This window comes from Trichosurus vulpecula, chromosome 8 (genome assembly GCF_011100635.1).
Source record: "Trichosurus vulpecula isolate mTriVul1 chromosome 8, mTriVul1.pri, whole genome shotgun sequence".
Classification (NCBI taxonomy): domain Eukaryota; kingdom Metazoa; phylum Chordata; class Mammalia; order Diprotodontia; family Phalangeridae; genus Trichosurus; species Trichosurus vulpecula.
In genome coordinates, this window is record NC_050580.1 from 85,299,866 (window position 1) to 85,324,160 (window position 24,295).

At 36.9% G+C, this 24,295-nt stretch overlaps 1 pseudogene; it reads left to right on the forward strand.

Annotated features, from left to right (window-relative positions):
* The first annotated feature begins 9,945 nt into the window (after positions 1-9,945).
* LOC118829570 lies at positions 9,946-10,834 on the forward strand (annotated as a pseudogene).
* Positions 10,835-24,295: the final 13,461 nt, after the last annotated feature.

Below are 24,295 nucleotides of genomic sequence, written 5' to 3' on the forward strand. Positions count from 1 at the left end.
TGGAATACAGTAGACATACAATTTACAGCAGTAAATAAATATAGTAACCTTGTATTTGATAAGTGTAAAGACTTAAGTTTTGAGGATAAGAATTCATTATTTGGTAAAAGAAAATTTTCTGGGGGGGGAAAGCTAGAAAGCAGTCTGGCAGAAACTGGGCATAGACCAATATCTTAAAGCATTTACTAAGGTAAGATCAAAATTGATAAATGACCTAGAAATAAAGGAGCTATTCCAAGATAATTTGAAGAACATGGAACACATTACCCACTAGACTTATGGAGAGGTGAACAATTAATGAATAAGCAAGAGATAGAGAGCAGTGTGAGGTGTAAAATGGATCCTTTCAATTAAATTAAATTTAAAAGGTTTTGCACAAACCAAACAAATGTAGCCAAGGTCAGAATGAAAGCAGAAAATTGGGAAAAAAAACTTTTTATAGGCAGCTTCTCAGATAAAGATCTCATATGTTAAATATATAAAGAACTTTGTCAAATCTATAAGAATACTAGTCATTCATTCCCCAACCGATAAATGGTCAAAGGATATAAACAGATAGTTTTCTGATAAAGAAATCAAAACAATTTAGTCATACGAAAAAGTGCTCTAAATCATTATTGATTAGAGAAATGCAAGTGAAAATAACCTGGAGATATTGTTTTACATCTATCAGATTGGCTAAAACAATTGAAGGGGAAAGCAACAAATGTTGGAGGGGATGTGAAAAACTGGGGCATTAATTCACTGTTGTTGGAACTGTGAACCCATCCAACCATTTTGGAGAGCAATTAGGAATTATGCCCAAAGAGTTATCAAACTGCCTATACTCTTTGACACAGCAATACCAATAGTAGTGATATTGTTTCCAAAGATGATTAGGGAAAAAGGAAAAGAACCTATGTGTTCTAAAGAGAAGGAGCTAACCTGCATTGATAAATGGAGTTTCCTTACCCAAGAGTTCCCTATAACAACAGAATCATAGGCCCAATCTTTATCCTTTTGATAAGTGCACTATTAAAAATGAAACTGTTATGAAAGCACACAAATAGTCCCTCATACATGCACACATAAAAGTACACACACACACACACACACACACACACACACACATATATATATATATACATACTCACTCACTATGCAGAACACACACACAATAATTTCAAAGCGTGCACAGTGAAGAGCAAGACTTTCCATTAGACAATTCTTCCCTTCTTGGCATGGCCACAGTCAGATTTTGATTAATGTGCTTTAATGCCTTACAAAAATTTACTGTAGTTCTTACTGTAGTCCTTTAATAAACATATAGAAAGATGTATATTCCCTATTAATATTCAATTATCCTTCTAAAATGGCTCTCTAAGATTGAAATATGAGCCTGTGCATGTAAAATATTTAATAATCCCTCCCAAGACTAGCCAAGATGATGGAGGAATAGGAAGAAGTACAGCTGACGTATCCCCAACAACGTCTTCACAAAGATTTAAATATTGTGCTAGACTGAGTCCTGATGGGTAAATCCCCCCCCTCCAAAAAAAATCACTGAGTCATTTTTCCAGTCACGGTAGGCATAGGGAGATAGAGAGGTCTGTACACATTGGAGGCAGCATTTAGAAAGGAATGGCTGATAGTGGCGAGTCCAATAGCAGCATCTTGTTATTTAATCTCCAATTATTTTAATCATTTCAAAAACCTCTTATGGAATACACACACACACACACACACACACACACACATGATCCTGTAGTTTATAAAGCAGGTTTCTAACATTTCTACTTTTCTGCATTTCTTTATGAGGTTTTTAGGCCCTAATACGTGGTCAATTTCTTAAAGGATGCCATTCACAGCTGAGAAATATGTATACTCCTTTCTATTCCCATTCAAAATCACCAGAAGTCTAGCATATCTAACTTTCATAAAATGTTATTTGGGCCCTTGATTTCTTTCTTGTTATTTCCTTGTTATATTTTTCTAGGTTTAAAAGGGAACAAATTGAGTTTTCTCACTATTATAATTTCCATGTCTATTTCCCCCTGTAATTTATTTAAGTTTTCCTTCAAGTATTTAGATGCTATGCCATTTAGTGCATATGTGTTTAGGTATTGATACTAATTCACTGTTGATGGTAGCATTCAACAAAGAGTAGTTTCCCTGTCTATCTCTTTTAATTGTCCATTTTAACTGTTGATTTGTCTGAAATATGATTGCTACCCCTTCCTTTTTTACTTCAGTTGAAACGCAATAGAATTTATTTTACCCATTTATTTCAACCTTTGATTTTTATGTAAACTTTTTTGTAAACAGCAAATTTTTGGATTCTGCTTTCTAATTTATTCTCCCATCATCTTCTGTTTTATGGGTGAGTTTATTTCATTTATATCTACAGCTCTGACAGTTAATTATATATTTTCCACCATTGTATTCTAATATTTTCCTCCATTGTATTCTAATATTTTCCCTTCATTTTGATTCTTCATCCTTTTTACAAAGAACAATAAAAATCATGAATACAGCAATAGATGAAAGGAAGGCTTTTGAGAAGCTACAACATCCACTCCTGTTTAAATAAATAAAAATCTTAGTAATAAATGTATCTTTCCTTATTATGATAAGTAGTATCTATATGATTAAATAAAAGGCCTTTCCAATAAGATCAGGGATAAAGCAAGAATGTCTGTTATTATCATTAGTATTTAATAGTATTTAATACAGTACTAGAAATGCTATATATAATAAGACAAAAAAGGAATTAAAGGAATAAGCATAGACCAAAAATTAAAATGATTTCTTTTTTTTAGATGACAGGATGATTTACTTAGAGAACCCTGTAGAGTCATATAAAAATTAATTGAAACTATAAATAACTTAAGATAAGTTGAAGAATAAAAATAAACCCACATAAATCATAAGTATTTCTGTGTATTGCCAACAAAATTCAGCAGAATATATATATAAAAAGAAATTCTATTTAAAATTACTTCAAAAAATTATAACGTACTTGAGAACCTACTTTCCAAGATACACATGGGAACTACATAACTACAACTAAAACATTTTTTAATTCAGAGAGATCTAAATAATTGGAGAAATATTAATTGCTCATGGGTAGATGGAGCCAATATAATAAAAAAGGCCAATTCTGCCTAAATTAATTTAGTTATTCAGTGCCACACTGATGAAACTACCTAATGATTACTTAAAAGAGCTGGAAAATCAGTAACAAATTGTATGTGGAGCAAAAAGAAGTCAAGATTCTCAAGGGAAATTATGAAGAAAAATGAGAACAAAGCAGTAATCATGAAAACAATTTTGTACTGGCTAAGAAATAGAGAGGTCAATCAGTGGAATAAATCAGGCACATAATAGAGGCAAACAAGACAGTAGCCTAGAATTTGATAAAGCCAAAGATCACAGATATTTGGGTAAGAACTCACTATTTGATAAAAACTGTTGGAAAACTGGAAAATAATCTGGTAAAAAAAAAAACCAACAACAAATACATATAGATCAATAGTTCACACTATTTACCAAGACAAAAGTTCTGGTTGGATATAAAGACATAAAGGCTAATGTCAAACTAATTAGAGAAGGGAAGAAATTTCTTGACAGGTCTATAGAAAGAAAGAAAGTACATGACAAAACGAGATATAGTGTGTCAAAGATGGTAAAATGGATGATTTTGATTGCATGCAACTAAGTTTTTGTACAAACAAAACCAATGCATATACAATTAGAAGAGAAGTGAGTAACTCGGAAGAGAAACACTTTTATAAGTTTCTCTGAAAAAGGTCTCACTTCTCAGATATATGGAAATATTAAAATTTATAAAAACAGGAGCCATTCCTCATTTGATGAATGATCAAAGGATATCAATAAGCAGTTTTCCAGGGAAGAAATCCAAGATATCTAGAGTAAGATGAAAAGATGTTCTAGGTGTCAAATTGATGGACTCACAGTCAGTGCGTAGTCAGCAAAACTCCCAGTGCAGCCTAAACTAGATTAAAATGTTATTGGGAAATATTTAACAAAATAAATGGAAAAATATGACACAGATAATGCTAATTTGTCCACTTGGATCTGTTTCTATTTGAGTTTGACTCCATTGCTCTAACTCATTACTAATTAGAGAAATGCAAATTAAAAGAACTCGGAGGTCACATTTCATACATATCAATGGCAAAGCTGTCCAAAAAAGGAAAATTACAGCCTCTGGAGGAGCTGTGGGAAAATAGGAGCATTAATATTGGTGGAGCTATGAACCAGTCTGGCCATTTTGGGAAGCAATTGGAACTCTGACTTAAAAGTTTTTAAACTGTGCATACTCAACGATATCACTACTAAGTCTATATGCCAAACAAAGAAAAAGATGTAAAGGACCCACATGTGCAAAAATTATTTATCATGACTCTTTTTTTGTAGTGGTAAAGTCTTGGAAAGTGAAGGAATACCCATCAATTAGGGAATGGTTGAATAAGCTGTGGTATACAAATGTGATAGGATACTATTGTGCTATAAGAAATGATGAAGATGATAATTTCAGAAAAGCTTGAGAAGATTTGTATACAATGATGCAAAAGGTGAGCAGAACCAGTAGAAAATATATACAACAATATTATAAAGACAAAATATTTTGAAAGATTTAGAAACTCTAAATAATATAACTAAAAAACAAAACTCCATAGAACTCAGGATAAAATATGGTACCTACCAGCCAGCAAATAGAGAAGTGATAGACTCAGAGTAGATTGAGATTTATATTTTTTGGTCATGGCCATGGTTATACATGCTTGTAACAGGGATTTTGTATTTCTTTAATTCTCAATGAGGGGCAGGAGATATGGTGGTAGGGAGGGAAGGCAGAGTTTCATTTATTAAAAAAATATAAAATATTAATAATGCATTATCTACCTTCTCCCAACACTGTTGTGAGAAAAGCAGCTTTCAAACTTTAAAACACTATAAAAATGTGAATTGGTTTTAATATTACACAACTGTTATAGAGCTGAGTTATTTAATTCCTTACTATTCACTTCTGAAAGATGCCAAGGTCAGATGAAAAAAGAAAAGAAAAGAAATTCCTCAGGGAGTATTTAGGACTGAGAGAGTCTATCCACTGACCCAGGGAAATTAAATTTTCATTAAGCAAACAAGTAAGAGGTAAAACATTGTGACAGTATATCATCATCATCATCATCATCATCATTAACAAGCATTTATTAAGCACCTGCTATGTGCCAGGCAGTGTGCTAAGTGTTGAGGCTACAAAGAAAGATGAAAACATAGTCTCTGCCCTAAGGCGCTTTCATTGTAATGAGAGAATAAGCATGCAAACAATATTGCACATATCAAATATACACAGAGTAGATGGAAAATAATGGTAGGACAGCCAAGTTAGGGCAGCTAGGTGGTGCTGCAGTGGATAGAGTGCTGAGAGACTCATCTCCATGTGATCAAATCTGGCTTCAGACACTTGCTAGCTGTGTGACCCTGGCAAGTTACTTAACCGTGTTTGCCTCAGTTCCTTATCTGTAAAATAAGCTGGAGAAAGAAATGGCAAACCAGTATCTTTGCCAAGAAAACTCCAAATGAGGTCACAAAGAGTCAGACACAACTGAAAAATGATGGAACAACAACAATAACAACAACAAATGGCCAGGCTAATTCAAATTCAAAGAGATATAACACTTTGAAAAGCTTTGATTATACAGAAGTTTGTCTATGATTATGAACAGGATGGAAAAGGTCTTTCTGTCTCTGAACTAAACATTCCCCAAGATTGTGTCCTACTTTCCTCCAGCATGTGCTGGCATTGATTCCCAATGGGGAGTGTTTTTGGATTGTGCTGCTACTGCCTTTCCCATATCTCACCTCCCTACGGGCTCCTCCAGGAAGGTTATTTTGGGGGAATCCACAAATGAATTCTGTAAATTAAGACATGACAAGGCCAAATTGCCTCCCTGTTGTTTGTCATGTTTTGCACTGTTCCAATTCTCACATGTAGCGTTGGATACAGAGCAGATCCGTCTCTGTGGCTTTTGCCTCATTTCTCATAAGTCATGGTGAGGAAATAAGAACTGCCCCAAACCAGAGTTAGCAGAGGTCTGTGATTGTTTTTCAACGGGTCCCAGGTCTGCCTTGGAAAAAGTGAAACTGGAGGTTAGAGGAAGCAACAGAGCTAACAGGGAGGCACCTTAACTTTGAAGAGAACATCATAATAATAGGGCTGGAAGAGACTTTGGAGGCCTTTGAGCTGAACCCCATTATTTTACATATAAGGAAACTGAGACCTAGAGAGATTAAGTGACTTGCTGTTGTTGTTTAGTTGTTCAGTCACATCTGACTCTTCACAACCCCATTTGAGGTTTTCTTGGCAGAGATCCTAGAACAGTTTACCATTTCCTTTTCCAGCTTCATTTTACAGATGAGGAAACTGAGGCAAAAAGGGTTGAGTGACTTTACCAGGGTCACATAGCTAATGTCTGAGGCTGGATTCAGACTCAAAAACATGAGTCTTCCTGACTCCAGGCCTGGTACTCCATCCACTGAGCCAACTATCTGCCCCAAGCAGTGGACAAGTGACTTGCTCATGGTCCAATAGCAAGTAAGTGTCTGAGGCAAGATTTGTACTCAAGTTTTATTTTGATTTCATTTCTAATGCTCTAATTATTGCACCACCTGACTGCAAGAGGACTCCAACAGTATCATGGGGAGAGAAATGCATGTGGAATCAGGAGTCCTGGGTTCTAAACCTACCTCTGATATTTAATACCATGCGGCATCAGGGAAATTATTTCCCTATTCTGGCCTTCCAGCTTCTATGTAAAAAGAAGAAGTTGGATTATGTGATATCTTAGTTCCCTTGAAATTCTAGATTATATTCTGCCTATGGAGAGTTGAAGAACAATTCTGTAAAGATGGCAGACACATGACCCAAACAAAAATAATTTCTTAGATTAAAAAAATTGCATTGTTGAGTAGACTGGTCTTATGATTCATGTAATCCTGGATGTCTGAACTCAGTCTTGAACTAAATTTTCCCCCCATTTAATAGTATTTTATTTTTCCCAATTACATGCAAAGATAATTTTCAACATTCACTTTTACAAGATTTTGAGTTCCAATTTTTTTCTCCTTCTCCTCCTCCCTCCCGAAGATGGCATGCAATCTGATACAGACTCTACATGTACAATCATATTAAATATATTTCCACATTAGTCATGTTGTGAAAGAAAAATCAGAACAAAAGGGAAAAACCACAAGGAAGAAAAAAGCCAAAACAAAAGAGAAAATAGTATGCTTCGATATGTATTCAGACTCCATAGTTCTTTCTCTACATGAGGGTAGCATTTTCCACCACAAGTCTTTTGAAATCATCTTAGATCATTCCATTGCTGAGAAGAGCTAAGTCTATCAAAGTTGATCATTGAACAATGTTTCTACCACTGTATACAATTTGAACTGAATTTTTTGAACTCTTCTTTCAACCCTGTCTTTTGAACTATATAGGTGAATAATCTAATTTAATCATAGTAGTGGAGTGCCTCAAACTTTCTTTAGCATCTAAATCACTCTTTGCTAATAAGTGAGGGGCTTAGGAGAAGCACATGAATAACTGGTGCATCTCTTACAGCATGGCATAGCTAGTCACTTGGCTGATAAGCATCTATTAAATGTCTACCATATGCCTGTGCTAAGCGCTGGATTGTGGTTTATTTTGCTCATCTGTAAAGTGAATGGGTTAGACTTAGTGATCTCCAAGGTTTCTTCTGCCTTTTGTTCTGTGATTTTATCATGATCACATTTTCTATCAATTATCATAAGCTTCTTTATCACTATTATCTGGAGACCTCAGTAAAAAAAAAAGTCCTTAGAAGCAATTTGGCACAAAAGATGAGTTTTAGATTTGAAGTCAAGAAGTTGGTAGTTACGGGCTAGAAAACAGGGACTTGCTTGAGCTCAACCCCAGGTCCCTCCAAACACCTATAAAAATGGCTCTGAACAAATTCTAGAGCTGCAGAACCCAAAAAATAGCAAAGGGAAGCAGGATTCCAGCCCAGGACAGCCTGGATGGTCACTGGGAAGGGTCTATTGCACGGAGCTAGGAGCAGAGAAGAGTAAAGCCCAGCATGGGCCGTGCCAGGACCAACCAGACTGAGAGCCGGGCAGAACAGGCATAGTGCCCTGAATCAGTGAGCTGTGGCAGGTACCAGACTTCTCAACCCACAAACGCCAAAAAAACAGAGAAGGTCAGTGGGAAAAGCTGCTGGGACAGAGTGAAAGGAGTTTGGGTCAGCCACCACCCCAGGAGCAGCAGAGGTGGTGCAGCTGTGAGGCTGCTTCCAGAGCAGCTGCTCTGGCCCCAGGCCAACCTGGTGGGAGGAATTAAGTGGCAGATTAGAGCAGGAGTGAAAAGCCTGCTTTGCCCTGCCTAGATCTGGGCTGCAATCCTGGTTGGTGGTTCTTGGGCGAGAAGGAACCCTGCTGTGGCAGAGCTTGTTGTGTAGAAGTAACTCTGAAAATAGCAGCATAGCCCCTCAAGCCTGGGACAAAGTACTCTCTACTCCACAAGCAGTCATATCCCAACAAAAAGCTCAAGGGTCAAGTAGTTGGCTGGGAACATGAACAGGCAGCAAAGATGGTCTCAGATTCAGACTCAGACTTTGGAATCTTTTTTTGGTGACAAAGAAGACCAAAACATACAGCCAGAAGAAGTCAACAAAGTCAAAGGACCTACATCAAAAGCCTCCAAGAAAAATATGAATTGGTCTCAGGCCATGGAAGAGCTCAAAAAGGATTTGGAAAAGCAAGTAAGAGAAGTAGAGGAAAAATTGGGAAGAGAAATGAGAGTGATGTGAGAAAACCATGAAAAACAAGTCAATGACTTGCTAAAGGAGACCCAAAAAATACTGAAGAAAATAACACCTAAAAAAATAGACTAACTCAAATGGCAAAAGAGCTCCAAAAAGCCAATGAGGAGAAGAATACCTTGAAAGGCAGAATTAACCAAATGGAAAAGGAGGTCCAAAAGACCACTGAAGAAAATACTACCTTAAAAAGGAGATTGGAGCAAGTGGAAGCTAGTGACTTGATGAGAAATCAAGATATTATAAAACAGAACTAAAGGAATGAAAAAGTGGAAGACAATGTAAAATATCTCATTGGAAAAACCACTGACCTGGAAAATAGATCCAGAAGAGATAATTTAAAAATTATTGGACTACCTGAAAGCCATGATCAAAAAAGAGCCTAGATATCATCTTTCAAAAAATTATCAAGGAGAACTGCCCTGATATTCTAGAACCAGAGGGTAAAATAGAAATTGAAAGAATCCACCAATAGCCTCCTGAAAAGGATCCCAAAAAGAAAACTCCTAGGAATATTGTTGCCAAATTCCAGAGCTCCCAGATCAAGGAGTAAGTACTGGAAGCAGCCAGAAAGAAACAATTTGAGTATAGTGGAAACACAATGAGGATAATACAAGATCTAGCAGCTTCTACATTAAGGGATTGAAGGTCCTGGAATACGATATTGCAGAAGTCAATGGAGCTAGGATTAAAACCAAGAATCACCTATCCAGCAAAACTGAGTATCATGCTCCAAGGCAAAATATGGATTTTCAATAAAATAGAGGACTTTCAAGCTTTCTCAGTGAAAAGCCCAGAGCTGAATAGAAAATTTGACTTTCAAATACAATAATCAAGAAAAGCATGAAAAGGGGGAGAGATTTCCCTCCACTGGGGCCGAGGCAGGGGCTGGCATCACTGCGTGTGCAAGGGATGTAGCTCCCGGGAAGGCAGCCCAGTCAGACACCTCAGCCACTCTCGCTGCTGCTGCCACTGGAGCTCAACCTGGTTTACTGTCAAAGGGAGATTTCTGCCCCTTAGGACTGGGAAGCTTCAACTTTCAACCATCCTGAAGCTGCTGGATGTGTGGGGTGCCAACCAGATGTCTTCCTGCAAAGGATCTGTGGTGGGGCAGGGCAATGGGACAGTGGCCAGTAACTGAGAAGCAGACACAATGGAGCTCACTGAGCTAAGACCACTACTAAAAGAGAAGTGTAAATAAATGACTCCCAGTTCCATGAAAGTTGAAAAGCAAACATGTCCAGTAACCCCAAGAAGAAGAAGAGGAGTTGCCTGTATTGACATTGCCCCTACAAGCCCACCATGCCAAGGAGAAGATGGAGGAGTTTGTATATAAGGTATGGGAAGGACACTGATGGATTATCCCATGCGATGTGCTCCCTGACTGGCTGAAGGAAAATGACTACCTTCTACATGGTCACAGATCACCCGTGCCTTCCTTCCATGCCTGAGACTGGTAATATTTAGACCCATCTGCTTGGTTTTGTGCTGTTTCTCTTTTTGGGAATCTTGACCATCCTCAGATCATGGCCCCTCTAGAGGAGAAAGTGGTCTTTGGGATATTTTTTATTTTCTAGGTGCTGTGCTGTGCTGTGCTTCAGCTTCTCCTGGTTCTTTTATAACATCTATTGTCATTCAGAAAATGTCTCTCAGTCATTTTCCAAATTGGACTATTCAGGGATTACTCTCCTGATCATGGAAAGCTTTGTCCCCTGGCTCCATTACTCATTCTACTGCTCTCCACTGCCACAGACTATCTATGTCTCCATTGTCTGTGTCCTGCCATCACTGTGGCCCAGGGGGACCATTTTGCCACACCCAAACACCAGCAAACAAGAGCAGGAGTATTCTTGGGACTTGGTTTGAGTGGGGTCGTGCCCAGCATGCACTTCACTATTGCAGAAAGCATTGTCAAGCTCACACCAGTAGGCCAGATGGGTTGGTTCTTCCTCATGACTGTGATGTCGTAGTAGCAATTAGATTTGAAGATCTTTCCCACCCGTTAATATACCATGTGATCTGCTTATGTCACAGGAAGCATATGTCATATGTGGTGGGAGGAGCTTCCTGGCAGGAAAAGGAAGTTATGTCACAGGAAATGCTGATAGAGAGAAAGATGTTATGGCTACTAATGGCTGCTAATGGCCGCCCTCGTAATTGTTAGAACTGAACAGGCTGACTTAGCTGTACTGTGACTTTGTTTTGGGAAGACCCCAGAGGGGGGTCTGAGAGGTTTGGGGATGGCCATGCTCCAGGTTGTTATCTTGTGTATTGAATGTTTTGGGTTCCTTGCTGTTATGATCAAGTGGACTGACTGGATAAATGGCTTGTGGGATATGGTTCTCTGGTGTCTGAATAAATGGTTTAGTTCTAAAAAAATAAGAAGTTGGTAGTTACTTTAGAGTCCCAATCCCTCTTTTTACTGATGAAGAAACAATAACATAGAGGTGAAATGGCTTGTCTATGGTCAAACACATAGTAAAAGCACCAGAATTTGAACTCATGTCTCCTAACTCCAAACTCAGTATTTTCACTATATTTTGGTATATTTGACTTAGTCACAATGGAAATCAGATAGTTCATTCGGTTTCCCACACTCATAGTTCCTCTGCTTCTTTGACTTTACTTATTTCTACTTCTGTTCCATACTAATCATGAATTAAAATCACTAAACTGGACATTTCTCCACCACATTCTTTTTCTTCTGTAAATTTAAACTTGATTTTGCTCCTCCCTGCCCACTATCTCTTGAGCCTCACTGGTACCTCCAATCATTAGGATATCTCCCAATTTATTAATCCATGTGCCCTGATCTGGCTATATGACTTCTTTCCAATAACAAATTCCAAAAACCCCCTTTCAAAAGTTTACCTCTTTAATATTTTAGATGCTGATGCCCTTCTAGCCCTAATGGAACCTACCACTAAGTAGAAGAGATATGACATGTAAACAAAAACCTATAATTAAAGATAGGACAGTAAAACACAGTAAGAGACAGAGAATATTATGGTTAGATTTCAGAGGTAAGAGAGAACTTTTGCCCAGTAGGACCAAAGACTTTGTTCATGGAAGAGAATTTAGAACGTCTTATAGCTTTGCTTGGAAGAGAATTGGCCATGTCTACACGAACACACTTTACTTCAAGGAATTCCTGGATATACTTTCTAGAAGAACAGCCCAGATATACAATTTACTTGGCTACTCCAATTTCCCATCTCTCTGGAAGTGGTGATGCACAGGACAAGCTTCACAAGGATAAACGGAGTCAGGATCTTTCACATTATCCTTGAAGCTTATCTTCTCTGGCCCTGACTCTCCTAGCCCATACACACTGCTCCAATAAGGACTATATGTTTAGACAGAGATGTGATTGGAGCAACTGTCTCACTCACATGCAGGGAAGGTAGTCTTCCTGATTTTTGTAACCCACTAGAGACAGCGTCTTCATCTTTTTACTGCAGAACACTTTGTACCCAGGGCAGGGACTCAGGCATGCATTAACCAAATGACTCACATAATTGTACTGATCTGTAATTTCCCTACAAGTAGCCCCTGATCAAATCATTGGGCATTTATCTCACACACACACACACATACTCTACATTTAGCTCTCAATGAACACAATGTATTTCTCACTCCACAGTAGACAAATGTAAGCTCCTTGAGGGCAAGAACTACTTCACTTTTATATTTATTGTGCACATACTGGGTATTTAATAAATGCTTGCTGATTTTTATCATGTCTCCTATCCTTGGTCCATCTCATTCTTGGGCCACTTCTTAAAAACTTCTATCTCCCTGAAGGTATAGTGGGCTGGGGAAGGTGGGATTCCTTTTAGGGAATCACAGAAGCCATCCACAGGTCTTGGTTGGTCTTTAAATGATGGCTTGAACCAGTGGCATGGAAGTATACCCAGTCTAGGCCTTGAAGATCTGGTGCTCCTCAGGCTTGATAGAATCCCTACTGCTATGCAAATCAATGCATTTTTCTTGACTGCACGCCTTTGCTGTGGCAAATACGGAGGTAGGCAATTGAGCACACCTATATCAGTGATTGAATCTTATTGTATTGTTAAGTAAATTTATTTTTATTAAATTTTATATGGTCTTTGAGTATTTCATTGCATCCCAGTCCTGAGCCTAACCACTAGGCTGGCCTGACTGAGAAATCGCCAAGAATAATGGATACACACAGGATTGAAGTGATGGTTTTTAAATGTAAAATATGTGAATAGAAAGATTCGACTAGCTTATTTGGTGATAGGCAGTGTGAGGTGGGGGAAAACACACTAGATTTGGATTTAGGAGACCAAGTACAGTAAAGACTTGGGTTCAAATCCTGGCTCTATCATTTACTAGTTATATGACCCTGGGAAAGGAGTCAATTAACCTCTATAATGACTGATTTTCTCTGAACTATATACCTCATTGGGGTATAAAGAAAATGCTGAATTTGGAGTTGGGAGAGACACGGGCCCAAATCTTTCTTCATGTTTACTAATTGTATGGCTATGGGTGAACTGTATACTATCTCTAGCTTCACTTTTCTCACTTCTAGAATGGAGATAATACCTGAGACTTAAGTGAGACATATATGTATATGTATATGTATGCTGATACATGTACATTTGTATGTATATACACATATATACACATATATTTATATATACATATATCTCTATATTTGTATATTATACATATACATGCTTTCTGAAGACTTCATAGGTTGATTATTATTATTATTATTATTGTAATTAGAGTAAACCTTAAAGTGCTACAGAAATGAGTCATTTTGAAAAAATTTTAGACAAATCCTGCTTTTAATTCTACTTTAGTGAAATCTTCTGAATCTAATTCAGTACTTAGATCTTATTTCACAAACACCTCCGTGTGTCATATTGGGGCATGGATGGCAATGGGGCCAGAGTACATAGACAGATGGAGGCATGTCCTGGACTTCACTTAAACCAGAGGTGTCTGAAATATCCATTTGATGGGACTAAATAAATAAGGAGCCAGGTCCAAAAAATCAGTTAGGACAGACAGTGGCAAGTAACTAGGCTTTGATTCATAGAATGTTAGAACTGGAAGAGAACTTAGAAATCAGAGATTCTATTGGCAAAATGTGGCCTGCAGGCCAAAACTGGCCTGTTTTTGTAAGACTGGTGAGCTAAGAATGATTAGCCATATTCTTAACTTGCTGGTTATACAAAAACAAGTGGTGGGCCATACTTGGCTGATGGGTCATAGCTTGTAGACACCTGACTTTATAGATAGGAAAACTGAAGTTAAGAGAAGGGGAAAAAACTTACCCTAAGTCATACAGCTAACTTGTTGTGGTTATTGTTCTTTTGTCTTGAAGTAGACTGATGACATCATGAATGTGATGTCTTGACTTGTGCATGAACTGAATTTGAGTGAGGCAGAGCTAAACAAAGTCACCAGCTTCACTCTCTCCTCCAGAATCCTAGGATTCCAGTGGCAAGACAAAGGGAAAGATGACTGGTGATGGCACAGGATGTAGTGGGTGACTTTGGCCTTTCTAAATTAACATTTTCCTACATCTCAGTTTGTCTGAGACAGCACCCATTCAGTGACTAAAGGCTAGGTAAGAATTGAGACAAAAGATGATGTAATTCACCATCACAAAAGCCTAAGAGAAATGTTGGTTAGGGGAGGAAAAGCTTTTCAAAGCAAATTTCTCTGATGAAGACCCGATATCTAGGAAACAGAGGGAATTGATTTAAAAAACATAAAACAAGAATCATTCCCAATAAATAAGTGGCCAAAAGATACAAGTGGAATTTTTAAAAAAGAAGAAACATATAATAATAGCATCAATCATATGGAAGAATTATCCAAATCACTAATAAATTAATACAGATTAGAACTCTTAGGTTTAACCTCATACCCAACAGATTGAAAAATATCAAAATATGAAAATTTTGGAGGGGCTACAGAAAAAAAGAACACACACTAGTGCCCTGTTGTGGGATATAAGACAAGTCATTTGGAAAAACAATATGGAATTATGCCAGAAAAATCACTATACCACAAATAATCTTCGACTCAACAATACCATTAGTGAATGAGTGGTAGATCCACAATTATAAACCATGGTGTCCTGACCTTCAGTATAACTTTCATTCTACAACATCACACTCTGCTGATGATAAATTCAGTCCAACAAATGGAGATCTTCTAAGTCAGGAAGCAAAGGTGACCTTAGTGTTGAGGGTGGTCATAGGCTCTCTGAATTAGAGTTGGGAGGGACCTGAGAGATTTTCAAGTCTATAACTCACTCCTCCCAGATACAGATAAGGAAGCTGGAGCTTACCGGTTGGCTATTAGAAAGGTTAAGTGAATTTCCAAGGTCACATAGGCCAAATGGAAGTTTTGGGATTCAGCCTTAAGTCCTTCAATCCCATACCCATTATTCTTTCCACTGAATTATACTTTCTTCTATTCCAAATGTTTTGTCCTGTCTCTTTACTTCTTGGCAAATGGTGGTGGTCCTGGGTTCCTAGATGACATTTTTGGTCAGTAGCAGTTCAGAGGCTCATCGGTTCTTCCAGATTCTGATGAAGGCTGAGCAGAAGGCCTACAGTTACCTCCAAATTAGAGAGAAGAAGTTGACACTCTATTAAAATATCCTTTATTAGCAGTTTTACACAATTTCTCTAGCTATGGTTTGCTAGTCTTCGTAAGTGGAAACTAATTCTCACCAGAGGCTTCCATTTTCTACCATCTGACCTCAGAACTTAACTGGAACTTATAATAATAACTACAAAGTATTTTCATGACAACAGCACCTTCTACATTTCCTACTGATTTGTGAACTTCTCTTGAAAGTAAGGTTGGTTAGTAGAGTGGAAGTTCCCTACAGCCAGAGATCATTTCATTTTTCTTTTTATCCCCAGTATCTAGTACAACACTGGACAAATAATAGGCACTTAACAAATGCTTATTGAATTGAATCAAATGGTATAATCTCCCTCTTAGAGGTGGTAAAACTTAGACCTTGAGAAATCCCTATGGTCATAAGCTCAGTTAATGTATTGTCAAGAGACCGTGATCTTAGCCTTGTCTTCTTCAAGGGAGTGAATTTGGTCAAAACAGTTATGTGCTCACATTACGATTCACAAAACAATCCTGGTCACCAACCCAGAAGAAAAAGATAGATGAAGTTGCCAAGTCAAACCCTAGAGAGGACACAACCCTGTTATGAAAATGTTAATGTTCTTGGCAATAAGACACCTGTATAATATCTGGAGACTAGGAAAACTTGTGCCAATCTGAACCTTTCCCGGACTCAGTTTTCCTTTTTGTAAAATGAAGGCATTGGTCTAGATGATCTCTAAAGTCCCTTCCAATTCCAACAGCCTATGACTATGATTCTTATTCATTTTGGGGCAGTTAACAGTTTCCTAGCTTCTAGGTAGCATATAATGAGGTTGGGGGTGGGGAGGAGGTAGAATTCTACAGTGTGAATTAATTCTACAGGTCATTTCTTTTTAATGAGATGACTTGAGGCAGTCTCAAATGACTTGTATTTAACCTCTCATTTGGTAATGGGCCCCATCCTGACTGTTCCCTCTATCTTCAGTGGCATTTTAAAGCTCCAGGGAAATCGATAATAGTAAGCTTATCAACAACTAATTCCCTTCTTGTGGTGAAAGTAGTTATGCCAGTGAGGGAAGAGCAGATCCAATGCTGGATAGTTTTCTTACAGGTTTAATGTCTCTTCATGTATCCTCATTTCCTAAACAAGTGCTAGCTGTGCAGTTGTGACATTTAATTTCCATTGTCTCTTTCCCTGAATCATCGATCTTTATTCTTCTGCCTATATTTTATCTACCTCTGGGTTTCAGGGCATATTTTGATGATTCTATTAGGATGACAGCTGCTGAGCTAACACGCATCACAGGCTTTACATTCATCCATGATAAGCTCTGACTTTCTCAAAGAAGGGGTCCAGACCTCAAGAAGGAAGCTAAAGGGGACAAAACCTCATACTTTCTTAAATCATGTTCATTCAAGTTCTCACAACCATTTTTTATATTTCTTTGTCTCATGAGTTGCCATGTTTTAAAAAAGGTTTTATCACCAAGTGAAGTGGCCAGATACACTTGTCGGTGATTAGAAAATATTTTCTGTCTAATTCCAGGGACACACACAAAACCTTTCCAGCATGACAGAATCTTCCAGAACTTGTAATGTATTGACATAGCCTTTAAGAACCAAGGGCTGCCTTCAAGCTATGATGAGACATCAGAGTTAGATTTTTGTGAAGAGGAAAGTGGCATCTGAATGGAGGGATGGCCTACAGGAACGTCTTAGAAAGGCAAAGAAAGGGGTTGAGAGTGTTTTATGGAATGCCCCAAAGCTACAAGAAATACTATTTCATAAGATGTTTGATCACCAAATATTGCAGTGCTAGTGACAAATATTTTCAAAAAAGAACCATGAAAATAGTTGCAGTTTATGAACAAATACTAGTTGTTCAGCATGAAGTAGTAAAAAACATTGTGTAGACCATGATAAGATCCTGTAAGTCAAATCAATAATTCTGATATTCGTTAATTTATGAGTAGTTAACAATATTACAGTACAGTGACTTTATACAAGGTGACCAATACCAAGGTAGAAAGAAATGAGGATGAGAAGAAATATGTGAGAACATATGGTTCAAGAAAAAGAAATGAGAAAGGCTGAAGATGTGTAGGCTATACAAAAGCCTCAAGCTTATATATCATGAACACTTTCTTCAAAAATAAAGAGTTAGTAGGGATTGAACATAACAAGTATCAAACAATATCACAAAGAATGAAACTGGCTATATTTTAACTGGCAGGAAAAGAGTTTTATGTATGTGGAGGTTATCCTTGGGTCAGTTATCTGTGTACAGGCAATCAACTCATTATACTTAAGATATGAATTTATAACAAAAAAGGAAGATGATAATGAGAAAAATACATGGTGTAGAATGAAGATTTAACCTTAAGTTATTTAAGCAACTGAAATAATATTGACATCAATGACCATAATTTCATCCAGAAGTTAAACCAATGTAAATTAATTGCATTAACAAGAAGACCAAGGTAACACAGAAAGCGCCTTAATCAGCAAGCATTTGATTTGCTTACCAGAGAATATGGCTACCAAAGGCAACATAGTGTTAGGATATAAACTTGGCTATAAAATCTTAGGAAGGATGATGGTTAATTATGAGCAATACCATCTCAAAACAAAGCCTAGTGAAGCAGTGCAAAACCAGTCTAAAGAAAGTTTGGCAAGTTATCTAACCAAGCAAAATCATAATAAGGGCATGGCAAGATGAAAATGTAAAGATGACTACAGAGAGAAGAAAAATGGAAAAGATTCATGAAAAGTATTATGACAAAACTATTTTCTGCATAAAGCACAGTGGAATCACCACACTTGGACCCTAATATTACAGTCCCTGTGGTCTTTACAGAGGAAATAGAAATGGTACTAAAGATGGTAAAAAATAGCCAGATTGAATCAACTATATATATATATATAGAGAGAGAGAGAGAGGAAATCAGTGCTTGAGGTAATATAATTGTCAAGGTATTGAGAGACTGATTTGTGAGGTATCTAAAGGAAGAAAAGACAGTAATGACATGGAAAAATATCTTCAATTGTATTGGTATGAAAAAAAGATGACCAAGATAATATCATGTTACTACTATCCACTTATGCTTCCTTTCTCTTTTATACAAAATCTTTTTCAGGGTCATCTCTGTGAATTCAGGGCATCTTTAGAGAGTGTATTAATAGGGAATCACAGACTTTTGGAAGTGATATTTAACAATGGGCCACATTACTTTCATCTTACAATTCACTGGAAGATATAGAGAATAAAGGGTGTTATTGTGCTTTTTGCCTGATGATTAAAAAGTAAAGCATTCAGTTCAATAGAGAAAAATACTGCCTTATGGACTCTCTTATAACAAGGTGTCTCCTATTCATATATGCAGATCATTTGGGATTCCTTGGACGATGTAACGATATCCTTGTTCAATGACCCTTAGCTAAACATCAGGCAAGGAAAAGAAAGAGAAGATGTGGAGACAGTGAGAAATTGCAGGTGGATAGTCAGAGTGCTCCCTCCACTAGAACTTTTACAACATCAAGAGAAACACAGGAATATCTCTGACATATTTGGTGTATCCCCATAAGGGATTTTTGAGAAAGTGTGAATAAGAGTCTTATGGGATTGGCAGGCATTGAAGGGTGGCAGTCTGGATCATTGGAGGATTCTCCCAAATGAATGAGATCATAGATCTATTTGAGTATTAAACAATGAGTTCTGTTAGATTTGGTTTAATTTGGTTTGATTTAGTTAGAGATGAATTTAGCTCAAAAACATCCACAAAATGCCTCTTATATGGCGGGTACTTGGCTAGGCTCTGGTGATACAAAGTTAAAAAAAATAAAACAGTTCTTCATCTCAAGAAGCTTCCATTCTTCTGGAAGTGTGTGTGTGTGTGTGTGTGTGTGTGTGTGTGTGTGTGTGTGTGTGTGTGTATCTTTGCTGTGTAACATATGTGCACAAATAAATACAAATTATATGCAAATTGGTACAAAGCCATATCAAGACAGAGAACATTAATAGCTGATGGGATTAGGAAAACCTCATTTAAGCTATGATACCTGAGCTATGCTTCCAAGGAAGATAGGGATTCTCACAAACAGAAATAAGTTTAGGTTTTTCAAACATGAATCATCACTGAACAAACACTGGGAAATAGCTGATTGAGTGGCATGTATGGGAGACACTTAGCAGTCCAGTTTGACAAGAAAAGAGAGTGTGTAAATAGGGAGTAATATTAAATAAGACTGGAAAGGTAGATGAGATCCAAACTGTCGAAGGACTTAAATGATTGAGGGTTTGTGTTTTATTCTATTGACAGTAAGGAAACACTGACAATTTTTGAGTAGGGCTGTGACACAGTCCGTTCTCTGTTTTAGGAATATCAATTTGGCAACAACGTGGAGGATAGACTAGCTGGGGGAGAGGCTGTAAGCAGAAAGAGGAATTAGGGTGGCTCTGTATTACAATAATTAGCTCTTTTTAAGCCTATGGATAATATAATTGCTCTTCAGATCTATGTATTTCCCTTCTTTCTTGCTGTATGAAATTTTCTTAGGTAGAGAGTTAGGAGCACAATTATAATTAATTTAAAGATGCAAAAACCATTCTTAGCTTGCTGAGCCTTACAAAAACCTAGTGGCCTCTAGATCAGCTTCTAGTATAGATATGAGGGTCTGGAAATCAAGAGTAAAAAGCAGAAAGCTTACCTCTTCATCAGAAAGGAGAGCTAAGAAAAGAACACAGGATTTTGAAGTATTGAGTTGGGGAGGAGAGGAGACTCATAATGTATGGCTCCATTTCTTTTCAATAAAATAGAAAGTGAGGATCTCTGCTGAGGGAAAAGGAAGAAGAAATGATGTAGAAGATTTGAGAAGAGAAAGTTGAAAATAACTGTTGTGAAGAGTGTGGTAGAGCACCAATTAGGGATGAATAGATGCATTTCTGCATATCAACAAGGTTCCAGATAATATACATTTTTAGTCAGGGATACATGCCTTTCTCCAGGAACATTCAGCTCAGGCTTGGGGCGCATGCAAAAAGAAACATCTATTAATGGAGAGGGTAGCCAGGGATGTCAAAAAGATGTAAAGACTATGAAGTGAAAAGATTCAGGGTAAACACGAATTTGTTAACCAGAACAGGGGTTCCATAGGGCAGAGGTCTTATCAACCAAAGTAGTTTAGCTGTGGGAAAATATGAACCAGCAAATTTTCAGAAAGAGCCCAGTTTTACTTTACATCATTATTTGTGTAAGTCTGAGAGATTAGTGATTTAGTGTATTTAAAACTTGGATGTAGAGGTGGGGGGGAGTGGAACAGTGGGTATACTGTAGAAGATAAATGAATAGACCTTTACAGTAGGGTTCACTATTTTGTCTGATGTTTTTTCAAGTCCCGGAACATTGGGCACATTTATATTTGCTGTCTTCCAAAAATTAAATATACTCTGTTGGCCTGAATATAGGACATACTCCTAAAATAAGATCTCATGGGCATGTTTGTGATATATATGGACATATATATAAACACATACACATATATATATGCACACATATGCATATATGTGCATATATTTATATGTTTATATACACACAGCTTGATATGTACATTCTATATGAAAATGCAAATTTATATATAATTCTCTATGTGAAAATCATAAAAATTAATGGATTAAGGAAAATTATATTTAAAATCTCCAAATTTTACTAAAATCATATTAAATGTTGTATATTATTATATTAATTATTATATATTTATATAATTTCTATAGTATATTCCAATTATTTTTATAATTTCTAAATTATACTAAAATTCCTTGTTCTTCATAAAATCTCATCATTATAAACCATACTCAGATTTTGTTCCAGATTTTAGGGAAAAGTATAGTCTATATTCTGACCAATCTAAAAAGTAATTTTGTGATTATCAAGATTTGTGTATTTTCTATGCTGTACTTCATTGTTGTAAGCAGCCAGGAATCAGCTGTCTATACAAAAAGAATGAAATAATATAAATTTAAAACACAAAGGAATGAGCCCTTTTTTCTTCCAGCCCAATGTCAATCCTTATAATTGTATGCTTTCCTTATCTATCTTGCATGACCTTTGCCGTGGGGCATTCAATTTAAGCAGCATTTGTCAAATACTTACTCTGGACAAAATCATAGCAAGGTTAAAATGGAAACATGCTCTAGCTTCAAAGGGGTGCTGGATTTAGAATCAGAGGCTCTGAATTTGAATCTCAGTTCTGCAACTTACTTGTGTGACCTTGGGCAAGTCACTTCTTTTTTCCTGGGACTCAATTTCCGCATCTGTAAAATGAGTGTGGTTAGATGACATGCTTTCTAAAGTCCCTTCCAGTACTTGGTCCTATGACCTGTGACATACTTTCTGATCCAATGGAATACAGACGATCTGTTTTCCTGGATGTCCTAAGTGCTTCCATGAAGATTCTTGGGAGGTTATACAATGGCCTACATAGAGAGTGATACATGACTTGGTAGTCTATTATCAGCAACTGGACAAAGTGCTCTGATTTAAAGCCAACAGGGTCTTATTTTCCTCATGCCTTTATGACTTGGATCTAGAACTGATTGAAATGAAAAGTGTGTAATGACCTATATAACAAAATACTATAATACTACATAGGATAAAGGGAGTGGCAAGTCTGGGCCATGATATTGAACTTGAGCAACTCAAGATAGAGAGAACATCTACTGCCTCAATTATGGTCTTTGGTTTTAGCTGTTTCTCAACTGCTCATCCATAAACCAGCTCTAGTCCCCAGAAATGTTTCTCAGTTAACAAAACTTAAAAAAAAATCCCAACCCTGACTTCATTGCCTTCTACCTTTTTCTTATATCCTACTCTCATCTCGTTAGCTTTCCTCTCTTTTCCAGGCTCTTAGCCAAAGGCCCCTGAGTCACCAAGAGCTGACAAGCTGAAACTGAAGTAGGTGGCAGAGAATTTTGATATCTTACTTGTCTAAGGTATAGTTTGGGTTGGGAAAGTTGTGTATAAAGTTGTAAACTTCAATGGGTTCTCTTTGGAAATATGCAGCTCCAAATATTCAGGTATTTGAGCTAATGACTACTCTACTATTAGACATTGAAACATGGTGAAACATAATTTTGCATGGAAACAACAAATTAAATAATAGCTCAAAACTGCAACAACAGGTAAATCATGCTTCATGGATTCTCCCATTTCCAGTTATTTACAGAAAGTATTTCAAGCAGAAGTCCTTAGCATGGGGTCTGAGAACTTAATTTTTCCGACTTGATAATACAATTATTTTCCACTGTAGTTCTGGGTACTTTATTTTATGCATTTCAAAACATTAATTCTGAAAAGATTTCACCAGACTGCCAAAGGGGTCAGTGACACAGAAAGCTTAAGTCCCACATCTTGAGGATTAAGATAAAGAGGAGAGCCCCATCTTTAGGGAAATTTGCAAGGTTGTGTAAATCCCAGATTCAGAGAGCTCTTTCACCAACAGTACAAGATTAGTTTTCTTAAGCTAACTTTGTTGTTTATCTGAGAAGATACTTCAATCCAAGCTAAAACACTAGATTTATCAAAGTGTGACAGTTCACTGATTACAAATAGAAATAAGCCTGGATAATCCTTAAGTATTGTTGGAATAGAGATAATTCCACCCATGAATCTGTTTGCATTGGACGTTATAATGTTGGGTTGTATAACCATTATATAGATGGCAAGGGCATGAAGGTAAGCCATTGTGTCTTTATCTTTCTCTCACTGTGTCACCTGTAGAAAACATAAAAAAGAAAAACTTTTTTTAAAATTTTGACTATCTTACAAGATATATAGTCCACAGAGGTACCATGCAGAAGAAGGATTAAATTTCCATATATAACCCCAGACAGCAGAACTAAGAGCTATGAGTGGAAATTGCAAAAAAATATGGTAACAGTCACAATCTTGGGGAAGAGTCCCTGTGCCCCTCCCCCAACCCACCCATGACAGCTATCCAAAAGTGAAATGGCAAACCTCACATAGTGGTGGTTTCCCCTTAATTTGAGGGCTTCAAACAGAGGATGAATGTTGAAAAGGTTTTCCTTTTGGGGCATGAGTTAGACAAGTCAACATCTGAGGCCTGATCCCATTCTAATCTTCTATAACATTTTATAGAATTTTGCACACCACATTTAGTAAACATTTGTTGACTGCTATTGAATGAATCACTTTCCTAAAATGTGTCTTTTTAAAAAATCTGCAGAAATAAAATGCAAATGTATCATTGCCTTAAGTTTTTTGGGTTGATGCGTTGAGCCACAGCAGGCAGATCTAATTTGCATTCTAACAGATTAATAAGAAATTATTCTCTTCCACCCCTGTTTTTATTTATTTATTGGTACTCTTAGGCAACATTACTTTATGATTAGGATTACTGGTCCTTCTTGTTACAATCTGGTCTCAGAGGAACTTGATGGTGGTTGGGGGTGTGTTTCAGGAAATGTCCTTAGTAATTTTCAATTAGTAGGAAGGGGAACCTTCTGGCATTTTTATCTACAAAATGATCAAATGGATTTCTTTCTAAAATTATATATTATATATATGTATATATATATATATATATATATATATATATATATATATATATATATATATATATATATATATATTTTACAATTATCAGGGAGGGATCAATTTCCTGCCTTGGAAAAAAGAAATATGTGATATGGAATATTTTTGCTTCAGAGGTCTAATTTCACAGGCACACAACTCTATCTTGAAAGATTTTTAAGGAATCAATATCTTACTATAGGATTACATTTTTACAACTGT